We start from the raw sequence: 14,580 nt of genomic DNA on the forward strand, positions 1-14,580 counted from the left end.
GATAATTCTCCATCCACTTTGATCGTTGGTTTATTTATTCATCACATGAGAATTTAAGTGCAATAACACATATTTGCACAAATATAAAGTAATTGTGTAAAATTGAACTTGTGAAATATTCAGTCATAAATCATTATTACACCATCAGAAAGAGAAAAATATTTACAAGCCCACGCGATCATTCTAATAGTTTTGTCACTGTAGATTACTGGGAAATATACAAAATATCACGGAGTTAGAAAAGGACTAAACTAATTCGAGGACATACGAGGGCTAGGGAGAGGCAAATACTACTTCTACATCCATGCTCTCTTTAAAAGTACAGATGCATTGTAGTAGTAAGGGCGAAATTATCTTTCAGGACGAAGAAATCGGTGGTGAAAGTTATCTGGGGTGTGCATATCATTGATGATTGAGTGAAAAAACGTGGTATTACACCGGTCGCTGTCCGCCTCCATAACGTAATGGTTAGTGTTATTAGCTGCCCGGGTTCGATTCCCGGTACTGCCAGAAATTTTAGAATGCCAGGAGGGCTGGTATGTGGTTGAAATGGTATATGCAGCTCATCCCCACTGGGGTTGTGTCTGAAAAGAGCTGCACCACCTCAGGATGAGGATACGAGTTTACTTACTTACACCGGTCGCTCCACATAGTGTCGGCTACGAGGTATTATCCATGTTTCTGAAACAGGTGGATGATTTATACGTTATAGCAATATCTTTTGCGAGATATTATCCTGGACTCGAAATGTTGTGGAAACTTTAACCCGAATAGCACATCCATTACGAGGTATTATTCCAGTACCTGAATGTTGTGGGAGGTTTATACTTGAGCATAACATTGAATTCGAGGTATTATTCCAGTCCCTACATGTAGTGGGAAGTTTAAACCTGAACAACATATTCATTACGAGGTATTATTCCAGTTTCTAAATGTAGCGGGACTTATCTGAACAACATATCCATTACATGGTATTATTCAAGTCCCTACGTGTAGTAGGAAGTTTAAATCTGAACATCATATCCATTACGAGGTATTATTCCAGTTTCTAAATGTAGCGGGACTTATAAATCTGAACATCATATCCATTACGAGGTATTATTACATTATCTGAATGTTGTGGGAGGTTAAACTTGAGCAGCATATTCAATTAGAGGTATTATTCCAGTCCCTAAATGTTCTAGGAGGTGTAGTCTCAATAACATATCCATTACGACGTATTATTCCCATTCCTAAAGGTTGTGGGAGGTTTAAACCTGAACATCATATCCATTACGACGTATTATTCCCATTCCTAAAGGTTGTGGGAGGTTTAAACCTGAACAGCATATCCATTTCGAGATATTATACCCGTCCATAAATGTAGCGGGACTCAAACCTGAACAACATATCCATTGCGAGGTATTATTTCCGCCCCTAAATGTTGTGGAAGGTTTAAACCTGAACATCATATCCATTACGAGGTATTATTCCAGTTCCTAAATGTAGCGGAACTTATAAACCTGAACAACATATCCATTACGAGGTAATATCCCGGTCCCTAAGTACTGTGAGAGGTTTAAACTTGAACAGCATATTCAATTCGTGGTATTATTCCAGTCTCTAAATGTTGTGGGAGGTTTAAACCTGAGCATCACATTCATTAAGGGCCATTTTCTCCAAATCGAGTTAAACCTGGTATAAATTAAACCCGTTTAACTTTAGTACTTAGTTTAAACTTGCGTCCATTTTCTCCACCAATTTCTGACACTCGTTTAGTTGAAACGGGCGAGCTGTCGTTGGCGCTAACGTTAGCTGCACTGAAGGAATAGTCGAAGGCATGGTCGATTGGAATTGGCCAATCAGAGCCAAGTAATTCAATGACCGACATTTTTGTAATAATATCAGCTGTTTGTGGCGAATTAATGCTATCGTACGTAGTGAATAAAGAACAAATTCGGCGGGATATTAGCTTTACTGATAAATAAATTGTTTACATTTGTGCGAAGTGTTGTGTCATAATTTTACCTATTGCTGTCTACAATTTCTTGAAACGCACTTTTATTTCTTATTTTTCTCTGTCATACTTTACCATAAACAAGTACCGTGGGCCTAATACGTGTCTTTTGATGTCTGTATTGTCTTACGGAACACACGGGGACGTTGAAATATTAAAATCCTCGTCTTTCAGCAATAGGCCTACGGTATTCCTTTCCTCAGAAAATCAACATTTATGTGAACTTGAAGTAAATAAATTCCAAGCATTCTCGGGATCTATCTCCTATTAAAATCCATCGCCCTCGGCCGGGATCAATCTCACAAACCTTGGATCCAGCAGACAGACCACTTGATTCCATATTCGTTTATAACATAACCATGTTCGCGATATGTCGTACTGTATGCACAATACTCTTCTCCCTATAGCATGTTGAATACGCCACACACACCCAGCCCCCGAGACATTGGAATTAACCAATTAAGGTTCAAATACCCGACCTGACCGGGAATCAAACCTGGGACCCTCTGAACCGAAGGCCAATACGCCGACCATTCAGCCAACGAGTCGGAAACAACCTAAATAATGAAACAAGAAGAAGCTAACATGTTAACTGGACATGGGTCCATGAACGCTTTACTTCCATATCAGACTCAAGTTCTACAACTCTTAATACATTAATCGTGGGAACACACAGGAACAGAACGTGCCACACGAAACTCATTAGTATATGAATAATATTCAAAATGCATTCCGCTAGGATTGATACTTGGATCCAGGAATACATCAGTACACCCGGGATGCAACGCAAGAGTGGAATATTTTTTTAAATTTTATATCAGCTATTTTGTCCTCATTTCCCCAGTTTTCATTATTTTTATCTTAATTCTTTCAGGTGACTGCCGAATTGCAATGGAATGAAGAAACAACACCCCTAAATGCTACCACCTCCACTACTACTACTACTACTACTACTACTACTACTACTACTACTACTACAGAAAGTACTACAACGCCTCCTTCAAGGAAAGGTTTGTACTTTGAGTGTTTAGATTGTTAGCTCAAATAACGAACGTTGCCAAGGAATAGAAAAGTTGAATGCCCTTTGACCTTATACCCCAATACCCAATGTTAATGTTTCATTCATCATCGAGAAGATGGCATACAGGAGAATCACAACTCAACGCTTAGTTGTTACATAACTGAACTATACAAAATAGCCTCTTTAACACCATGAATGGGAGGGGTTCCATCGTTGAATTCTTCTGTGCTTTCGTTTGGGCGAAATTGACAGGAAGCTGTGAGCATCTCAAGTAGCATTCTATTGTGGGCAAACATGTCAACACACTCAATTGAGCGACCACAGATTTTAACGTCAATGATGTGAAAGCATTTGGTAAAATAGCAGTTTTCATACGATTCCAAATTATGGAGAAAATTTTTGTTCAAATTCTTCTAAAATCTCCCGCTATGTACCGTGGTGTGCAGCTAACTACCGTGTGGTAGCGGATTTCATCGCTAATAGCGTTAGAGCCATTTCCAATCAGAAGTGTGTTGGCACACTGTAAATACGGTAGCATGATGTGACTACTAGCTGTGATTTCAAGACTTTTTGTTCCGAACTTACGTATTACTCTATTTTGTATTATAAAGAAACTAGATATGTATTCTATTCATGAATTCATTTATTTATGCCATAGATGACTCACAAAATATTCGTCCATTAAAAGCTGGCCCACAGGTCTAAAAGAGGCATTTTACCACTGCCCTAGGGATAGGACTTCCTAGCTTCAAAAGTGAAAGACCTACTAACCATTGGTACTTCTCAGAAAACATACTTGAGACTGATGTCATTCCTCAACTCCACCCACACCCACACACACATCCACACACCAAGAATTAACAGCAGCCGTTCAACCAAAGAAACCTTCAAATGGTAACCAGTCAGTTGAAGCAAGGTCTACTTGCTGAGGGTAATGACTACCTTCATCAGTGGGAATGGATACCACTGCATTGCCTGCACATTCCTCAACGGCCACCTGCGAAACTGATGGATTGGCCGCGCTGGAAAAAATCGCCAAATTGTCTGCATTTAATCCCCATGTTAAGGGGTCGAACTGTTTGTTTTTTCCTTCGGGGTGCGTGGTGTACGCACCTCCACTTCCTGGAAACATGGGTTATCTCGAGAAACGCACCGAATACGCTGCGAAGTGTCCGGTCAGAGCTAGATGTTTGCCGAACGACAAGTAGGGAGGACCCCGGGAGAACGGCTTAATATGGGATGTCGTGTAACTGTAAGAAACAATGTGTGCCAAAGAAAACCAAAAGTACATATTGTACCTGTCCAAGGCTTCAGTACATAAACAAATTACAGTGGCTTATCAACATGATATTGGAATGAAGCACCTCTTATGAGCTTCGAACTCAGCCCACTATCGAAGTCTCATCTCCCCTTCTCGAATATTACGCTAGCTGAGCCGGAGAACATTACGAGTTGAATGGACCGTCCGATGGGGCGATAATCTTCTAATAACCTCCATAGTAGGGGAGTCAGGAATCCTGGCATAAGCTCCCGATTCATTTTATTTACCAGGTATCACTAACAGATGAATTATGTCTGTTCATCCTCCATGGTCAACATAAGACAGTTTTCACTCATTGATACCGTCTACATGATTTCTAACGACACTCAAAATCACACTGTACAGTAGTCGAAATTCACATCACATCATATAGAACGACGCATCACTGCTAGTACACGACCTGGCAAATCGAAGCGGGATGTGCTACATAGGACTATTACCATTAATTCCAGTACAACTTTGAAATGCCTCAGCTCGTATACTTCTTTTTTACAATTGGCTTTACGTCGCACCGATACAGATAGGTCTTATGGCGACGATGGGATAGGAAAGGATTAGGAGCGGGAAGGAAGCGGCCGTGGCCTTAATTAAGGAACAGCCCCAGCATTCACCTGGTGTGAAAACCGGAAACCATCTGCAAGGCTGTCGACGTTGAGGTTAGAACCCACTAATCTCCCGGTTGCAAGCTCACAGCTGCGCGCGCCTAACCGCACGGCCAACTCACCCGGTGCTCATATAGAATCGACCTTACGACCTGTTCATATGTACTTTGGGTGTTCTTTTAGGGTGTACTACCCATGTTCCCAGTACTTCCTGCACATTTCTTTAGACCACGCATAACTGACTTATTTATTTTATTTAGCGTATGATGAATACAATATTATATGCAATATGTACAGCAACCATCTCAAGTCATAACTAAAGTTCCATATCAAAAGTTGAGAGCCAGAAAAGAGCTTCGATTGAGACACAGTGTAAGTCCTCTATGGAGTCTCTATAAGTATGTAAAGGCCCTTCAATGAAAATATGCCAGCTTAACATCGAGGCCATAAGCAGAGCAAAGTGTGAACACTTAGCAATCATTCTCAAAGAACATCGCAGTCATAAATAACTCAAACAATATTTTTGGATTTTCTCAATATTTACCTGCATTTTTAGGAGATCTTGTGCTGACCAGTATTAACTCCATTGCGGCTGTTTTTTTAATGTACTACCGACCTCGATAGCTGCATTCGCTTAAGTGCGGCCAGTATCCAGTAATCGGGAGATAGTGGGTTCGAGCCCCACTGTCGGCAGCCATGAAAATGGTTTTCCGTGGTTTCCCATTTTCACACCAGGCAAATGCCGAGTCTGTACGTTAAGGCCACGGCTGCTTCCTTCCGTTTCCTAGGCCTTTCCTATCCCATCATCGCCATAAGACATATCTGTGTCGGTGCGACGTAAAACAAATAGAAAAAAAATTAAATGTACTGGCTGCTCAGAAACTTGCTCCGCAATATGTTGGTCTGCCGCACTTGGCAGGCTCATTCACAAAGTGAAAGAAAATTCACAATATGTATGAATGTTGTCGCACGTTTCATCAGTAAAACTTTTAAAAACGACCCTTCCCTGTTCCGAACACAGTGTTACTCGTATCATCGTGCTCTCTTGTAGTCTCTTTTTTTAACACTGTATTCGGGAGATAGTGGGTTCGAACCCCACTGTCGGCAGCCATGAAGATGGTTTTCCGTGGTTTCCCATTTTCACACCAGGCAAATGCTGGGGCTGTACCTTAATTAAAGCCACGGCCGCATCCTTCCCAGTCCTAGCCATTTCCCGTCCCATCGTTGCCATAAGACCTATCTGTGTCGGTGCGACGTAAAGCCAATAGCAAAGCTTTTTAACACTGCTAGTGTGATAGTTGCTGTTGCTGCTGGATATTTACATATAAGGCCATCCTGTTAGCAAGTAATGTATAAATTTGATCGCGCAAATAGCCCTTCAGGTTTAAATCGGACGATGTGGCGGCGAAGCACGGTAAACCAAAATAACACAAAAAAACTGTATACGTAAATGTAATATATTTAAGCGAAATCGTAACTTGCGCTTCCCACTGCGCGATCCACTCGCAGTCATGTGTCTTCTGAGAGGGTGTCGATGCAATTTTCTTTATAAAAATATATTACCGATACAAAATGTTACTTGTATAAAGTTCTACAACAACAGTGGTTTTTCCACCGTTTTCACTTTCCCCTAATCCTTATGCCGTATCCTCAATGGACGAGTTGGTCCTTGAAGTGCACTGTTCTCTGCATTCCGGAGGAAACTGTAAACAGAATGTCATACATGTGTCTATTGCTGTTAGAAAGCGCAGCGATGATAATCGTCAAATGTGTTCAGAATCCCTGTTAGTTCGTCAAGCGTATTACATGGCTGTTCTATTGCTATGCACCTGACTATACTGAATGGGTAAGCGCTAGAGATTCTTTTACCCTGAGATATGTCCAGAGCTCGCTCTCTCGCAACGTTTCTACAAATTCAGTACCAGGTTAGTATTCTGTTCCTGCAACTTTCAGTAACTTAACCGACATTATGTTGTTGCGTCTAGGTGTTTCGAATTGCATCCGACACCCTGCCCCCATAAGTGCTCACAAATTGGCTTAGGGTCGCGATCAGTCCGTGCTATGGATGGTATTATAAACTTATCGGCCTACAAGCGCAGGAGAAGGGTTTCAGCTAGCGACAACGACTGAGAATCAAATATCAGCTGAAATAAAAAATGTATTACCTCTTCGTGATGATAAAAGAGACACAAATAAACATTAATCCAAATTAATACTTAACATCATCATGTCCGCAGGACATTGTCGCAAGAATTAAGAGTTGGTCTGAAAATTCCCTTGAGATTTTTGTGAGTTATTGTGTTCAAAGCATGACCGACTACAATTATGATAAATAATCTTGCCACGACTATGCACGTACCAGACAAGTGATTTGGTAGTTCCCTTTGCACGAACTTCATAACACAAACGCTATGCAGACCTGAGTGGGGCCTATATCAAATATCAACTAGCCGAAACCCGTCAAAACATGATGGACAATGGGGTAAATATAATATACTGAAGGATTTCCAAATATAAGAACTTTTTTAAAATTAATTTTTGGCAGTATTGCAAACTTTAATGTAACGACAAAACTTCGCACTCTTGAAATTGCAGCATTTGACATGCCTGAAAACTGGCTGAGCTAAACTGAAACCTGCTCGTTCCAGTGTTTCCCCTTGAGATTTTCTCATCGTGATACAAAATGCCAGGCGAATTGAAAATTGCTGTCACTTGAAATAAAATTGGAGTGCTTTATTTGATGGAGATAAATCACCTCGAGGGATAATAGCTCTCTGCGTATTTCGAATGTACACTGCACTGATCGACCGTTGGGAATCAAAATGGTGGCTACTCCTATAAACGCTAATTGTACCGGGCGGTACACCTCCACGCCGCTAATTCAAACTTTGCGCCAGTTGAAACTCCTCTGCTGTAGGAAGTCTGAACTTTATCTACTGTATTAATTTTCAAGTTTCTCAGAAGATGTCACTACTTGGAAATTTTGAAGTTTCTGAACTGGGTCGTTTTCGACGTATTTTTGTTTTACCTGTAGTAAGAAGTGTGAACTTTCTCTTCTAGAGGACACTACTGAAGAACTACAATAGTGCACCCTAGTGCGAAGTGAAAGAACTGTTTTTTGGAGAAATTTTTATTTCAAAAGTTTGTTGCTTGTTAAATTTCTTTCTGTTATTGTTTAAGTTAGCTGTATAACCCTTTCCTTCCCCTTGTTTTGAATTTAGCCAATCCCGAATTTCTTTAATTAATTTATAACCAATCAGGTGTATCTTCCCCAGAGGGCATATATTGCTTAACCCTAGCCAATAAAGTTTTTGTGGCAGGGTGTTCTCATTCCTCAAACGCCTCGAACTTTCCGCGAGAGTATATAAACTGCTGATTTTAGGGTCTCCGGGCCACTTCAGTACCATCTTTCAGTGTGTAAAGTACATAGCAGGGGGCGGGAAGCGCCTCTTTCTTCGGCCAGCAGTTCAACAACAAGGTAATGGCCGTTTAATAACTTCTTTTCTTGCTAGCTCAGCAGTTTAACTCTCGGGGCGGGTCCGAAGCTTTTCCACCATGTAACTTTTCCCTAAAATGTAAAGACTCTTAGTATCTATTCTCTTTTAAGCTACATATTGGGATAGAGAGTGCTTAACCCTCTCGAGCTCCCACTCATATTGTTTTGAGATGAACTTATTTTTCACAACCGATTGTTCCTTAACGTAATGTAAATGGTTTCTTTCTAAAGTCACTTCTTTAGTATGGGATTAGCCCTTGCATTAACGGCCTAGTGCCAAATAGGTTTTAAACAAATGCATTAGGAGTGCAGATCGCCTCCTCTCAAGTTGGTATTTTAGAGGCCATCTAATTAACCTTTTCTCACTTAATAGGCCTCAGTAGGTTGGGTATTTTACCCCTGTGTTTATGTCCTTAGAGGACAGCTTGAAGGTGGAATTTGGTGTGGCCTTTGACAGGCTTAAATTTTGAGAGCGAGTTGCTCTTTCTTGAAAATTTTGTTTTCTGCGCGCCTCAAGGAGGCTTTACTGTGTAATTAGGAGCAAGTGCTCCTGGGTATGAATGGGGTTTTCTGCCCCTCTGTTGAAACTTGTGTTGGGGTAAAACTGGGCTAATTGCTCAAGAATTGTGAGTTCGGGGCTCGAAGCCCAAATCCTGTAAATACTGTAATTGTACTTTTGTTGCCTTGCTACTCTGTACCTGCCATTCTTGTTATTTCTGAATTTAAAAAAAAATATAACCTTGTTAAATTTTAAATTAACTTTAATTTCGCAGTTTGAGACCCGTTCACCCCCGCACCTTCTTTCACCTCTGCTAATCCACCAAATCACGGTAAAACTAATAATTAACACGAAGCCTTAAATTGAAGCAATTAATCATTAAGCCTCTGTATTTTTAAGCGCTTTAAGTGCGAAATGGTCTACGGTTAAAACAAGCAATCTTGACATTTGCATTGATTTGTTGGGGCACGTCAAGGATTTCATTAATATACTTGAAAGTTGCTCCAGGCTTACTTTGAACACAATATCGAAAAAAACAGAATAAAAAATTGGCACAATAGCAGTTTGTTCGTATTATGGTACAATACTTCTGGTTTCCATGTCAGTAAATTATGACACGAAGAACCGACGAACTTTCCTAACTACCGGAGTGTTACATTTACGACATGGAGAAAAGGACTTTTACATTTTTCCAACATCACTTCAAGTTAGCAAATATAGGGAGAGCTGCAAAGAGACAGTAGCATTTCAATAAAGAGATGAAGTACACTAAAGTTTCAATAGCTGTACTGTACATTTTCTGCCAAGATTGCAGGCGAATTTGAATCCGTCTCTCACGACAGCTCCTGTTATACCGTACACGGGTCTCATGTGGCATCACTGATGTGTTGCTGTCCAGCACCATAGTTTGGGCAATTTGTGCACTCGTCGATGATGTCAATAAAACTCTGTGCCATGCTAATAATGTGTGGCCATTATTACCTTTCTACCTCCAATATTCCGTGAAGAATTGCCTCGTCAAATGTTAACGTACTTTTGGGTCACCCTGTAAAATAGAGTACGTCACTGGTCATTGTTAATTCAAAAATTGATATTCTGACTTTCTGACTTCATGTCACACGTTCTACTAACCAGATAATTCAAATGGAAGTAACGAAGTCAGTGTTAGTCAAGCTGTTTTGCAATGGGGTTCCAGAGTTCGCTCACTAGAGATAATATACCTTCTTCGCCGCCTGAGGGCTTGTAACTGAATCAAGCCACTCTTTCTGCCAAGGGGCTTACCTCGTTCGTTCCCCTCTACAGCCCTGCCCCGGCTTGGACCACACTTCTTAGCGCTCCACGCTTCCAAATCCCGCGAACTTCCCCACACACTCTCTCGTGTATCCATTAATCCTTGGTTCATGCCCCTGTCGGATATAGTGTATCATAATAAAAGCTGCAGGCTAGGTAGGCAACACTTTCTACTACGAACTATGTATCCGAAGCACCCTGGTCGTAATATGTATCGTCTTCTGTTCATAGATTACTGCGCTTTCTACAATCCTCTGCCCGGCATTCAACATCGCTATCTCAGACTGCACAATTTCAAGAAGAATTGGGACGACGCACGTAAGACTTGTGAATTGGAAAATGCTTTCCTTGCTGTGCCCCGCTCTGGTTGGGAGATAGAACTGTACATGGACCACGTGAGCCGCCTGGGGTTGGCCGATGGGAGATATTTACATTACTGGATTGGACTGAGAAGAAATTATACAAATGATCCATTGACGACATCACAAGGTGAGAACTCATAATCACTTTGAAATCATCTACAGGTATAGAGGCTCATGTCTCTCAAGGTAATAGACAATTAAATATTTTTGAGGTGTACATGCCTGGAAAGGGGGGCGCTTACGCCTGACGTATTTGAGCACCTTCAAATAACATCGGACCGGGCCAGGATCGAACGTGCCAACTAGGGCCCAGGTGCCTTAACCTTTAAGCCACTCATTTCGGCTGATACCATAAGGCAATCAGCTATTGGGACCTATTGGTAATAGGGAGGTACATTCAGCGAAACATGATGGCCTATGGAGCGGTGATAAGGGAACAGGGAACTGGAAATCAAGTAGGGATAACATAAAATTGTTAGTGTTGAACTGTAGAAGTATTGTAAAGAAAGGCATAGAATTAAGTAATTTAATAGATATATATTTACCAGATATTGTACTAGGAGTTGAATCATGGCTGAGAAATGATATAACGGATGCAGAAATTTTCTCACGGCACTGGAGTGTGCGTCGTAGAGATAGGATAGGAATGGTGGGAGGGGGAGTGTTCATTATGGTGAAAGAAGAATTTGTAAGCTACGAAAAAGTTAAAGATGAGACACATGAAATTCTAGGTGTAAGGCTCATTTCTAAAGATAATAGGCAACTTGATATATTTGGAGTGTACAGATCGGGAAAGAGTAGCACTGACGCGGATTCGGAATTATTTGATAGGATAGTCGGCTATGTGGGAAACGACATGGAAAGAAATGTGATTGTAGCGGGAGATCTGAATTTGCTAGATGTCAATTGGGAAGGAAATGCGAACGACAGGAAGTATGACCAACAAATGGCAAATAAGTTAATATGGAAAGGACAGCTGATTCAGAAAGTGATGGAACCAACCAGAGGGAAAAATATCCTGGATGTCGTGCTGATAAAACCAGATGAGCTCTATAGGTAAACTGAAGTAATAGATGGTATTAGTGATCATGAAGCTGTTTTTGTGGTAGTTAAAAATAAATGTGATAGAAAGGAAGGTCTTAAAAGTAGGACTATTAGGCAGTACCATATGGCTGATAAAACAGGCATGAGGCAGTTTCTAAAAAGTAACTATGATCGGTGGAAAACGGTAAATAAAAATGTAAACAGACTCTGGGATGGGTTTAAAGAAATTGTTGAGGAATGCGAAAACAGGTTTGTACCTTTAACGGTGGTAAGGAATAGTAAAGACCCACCTTATTATAATAGAGAAAAAAGAGACTAAGAAGGAGGTGCAGACTGGAATGAAATAGAGTTAGAAATGGCTGTGGAAGTAAGAAGAAATTGAAGGAACTTACTAGAAAATTGAATCTAGCAAAGAAGGCAGCTAACGATAACATGATGGCAAGCATAATTGGTGGTCATACAAATTTTAGTGAAAAATGGAAGGGTATGTATCGGTATAAGGCAGAAACAGGCTCAAAGAAGGACATTCCAGGAATCATTAATGAACAAGGGGAGTGTGTATGCGAGGATCTTCAAAAGGCAGAAGTATTCAGTCAGCAGTATGTAAAGATTGTTGGTTACAAGGATAATGTCGAGATAGAGGAGGAGACTAAGGCCAAAGAAGTAATACAATTTACATATGATAACAATGACATTTACAATAAGTTACAAAAGTTGAAAAATAAAAAATCGGCTAAAATTGATCATATTTCTGGGGATATACTAAAGACAATGGGTTGGGATATAGTACCATATCTGAAGTACTTATCTGATTATTGTTTGGTCGGAGGAGCTATACCAGATGAATGGAGAGTTGCTATAGTAGCCCCTGTGTATAAAGGAAAGGGTGATAGACATAAAACTGAAAATTACAGGCCAGTAAGTTTGACATGCATTGTATGTAAGCTTTGGGAAGGCATTCTTTCTGATTATATTAGACATGTTTGTGAAATTAATAACTGGTTCGATAGAAGGCAATTCGGTTTTAGGAAAGGTTATTCCACTGAAGCTCAACTTGTAGGATTTCAGCAAGATATAGCAGATATCTTGGATGCTGGAGGTCAAATGGACTGTATCGCGATTGACCTGTCTAAAGCATTTGATAGCGTGGATCATGGGAGACTACTGGCAAAAATGAGTGCAATTGGACTAGACAAAAGAGTGACTGAATGGGTTGCTATATTTCTAGAAAATAGATCTCAAAGAATTAGAGTAGGTGAAGCTCTATCTGACCCTGTAATAATTAAGAGGGGAATTCCTCAAGGCAGTATTATCGGACCTTTATGTTTTCTTTTATATATAAATGATATGAGTAAAGGAGTGGAATCGGAGGTAAGGCTTTTTGCGGATGATGTTATTCTCTATAGAGTGATAAATAAGTTACAAGATTGTGAGCAACTGCAACGTGACCTCGAAAATGTTGATAAACGCGGTTAAAAGTCAGGTCGTGAGTTTCACAAATAGGAAAAGTCCTCTCAGTTTTAATTACTGCGTTGATGGTGTGAAAATTCCTTTTGGGGATCATTGTAAGTATCTAGGTGTTAATATAAGGAAAGATCTTCATTGGGGTAATCACATAAATATGATTGTAAATAAAGGGTATAGATCGTTGCACATGGTTATGAGGGTGTTTAGGGGTTGTAGTAAGGATGTAAAGGAGAGGGCATATAAGTCTCTGGTGTACCCGATGCATTTACTGGACGTATTAAAAATGGCGCCTACGGAAGGTAGAGGCCAGCCTAGGCAAAGAAATGTGTAATAGGGTATCGATATTGATATATGCTAGAAGGCCATGACTAACTTAAACCTACCACTATGAAGGCGGTGTACAATGGTGTAGAATCGATAGAATTGTTTTTTTTTTAAATAAGAAGGATCAAACAGATTATTATAAAAACTGACTTAAAAAATTGACGTGGTAAGGACAAGATATCCAGAACATCGTTCTCAAAAATAAGCAATATTTGCAATATCTAACGTGAAATTTTAAGCTGAGAGGACAGAAATAGTGAACGAAACGAAGAGATAAACGTTGAAATACCGTAAAGTGGGAATAAAATCCAGAAGCTTTGAAAAGTCCCTCCAAATACTTAGACGCAGTCATTTGGAAACAAGAAGTTGATTGAGACGTGAGAACTCGAGGTTTAGCTATATATTTAGTGGAAATAATAGCAAGGACAGCCTAAATAAAGAAGCAATCACTATAAAAAATATATATATTGTACCAGGAAGGCCTAGGTCCTGGTCCATATTAGTTGAAAGAAATGTTATTTCCAGCATTAAAGATCCGACCGACGTACGAACATCCATGTAAAGAATGTTCCAGTATGTGCCAGACCCTACGAGTACGCTAGGCGGAGTCAAGTGACGTCACCTGTCGCTCGAAGCTCACCTCCCCTAGAGATATTTCTCGAAAGAATTTTTCTTTTAACAGCTTTTTAACACCTTAACCAATTTCAACGGGACAAACGCTGAATTATAGCAAACATCATAAAAGTTAATCCCTGTAAATTTCAAATTAATTCATCAAACGGTTGTTGAGTTATAACAATTTAAAGTCTCAACGAAATTACGTAATTACGGTCACATGGCCGAGAGAGAGCTGCCACCCCTCCCTGCGCTGGTATCTATATATGTCAAGGCCAGATAGCCCGCAAACCAGTGCAGTACAGTACAGTACCGTACAAGGACAAGCAGACAACTGTGTGAGTGAGATAGTGAAGAGACCGGCCCGCGTACAGTATGTTCGCGCAGTCACGGTAGAAGTACTTTCGTCGTATCTCCAGAACGCGAAATTCTACCGCCGATAAAGGACGTCGCACTGCAGTTAGTATGTCGCGTCGCGATTACAAAATAATCCTAAAAAGACATTTAAGACTGTAACACGAGTGAACTTATTGGAGTACAAAT

General features: G+C 40.3%; 1 long non-coding RNA gene across 1 annotated transcript in view; it reads left to right on the forward strand.

Annotated features, from left to right (window-relative positions):
* Window positions 1–2,963: 2,963 nt before the first annotated feature.
* The window catches only part of LOC136881083 (uncharacterized), a 49,805-nt gene continuing 38,188 nt past the window's right edge, over window positions 2,964–14,580 (forward strand). Inside the window, exons 1-2 of the long non-coding RNA XR_011018712.1 lie at window positions 2,964–3,006; window positions 10,457–10,714. This is a non-coding gene — a long non-coding RNA (uncharacterized lncRNA). The remainder of the gene's footprint in view (window positions 3,007–10,456; window positions 10,715–14,580) is intronic.

Source organism: Anabrus simplex, chromosome 9 (assembly GCF_040414725.1).
Source record: "Anabrus simplex isolate iqAnaSimp1 chromosome 9, ASM4041472v1, whole genome shotgun sequence".
Classification (NCBI taxonomy): Eukaryota; Metazoa; Arthropoda; class Insecta; order Orthoptera; family Tettigoniidae; genus Anabrus; species Anabrus simplex.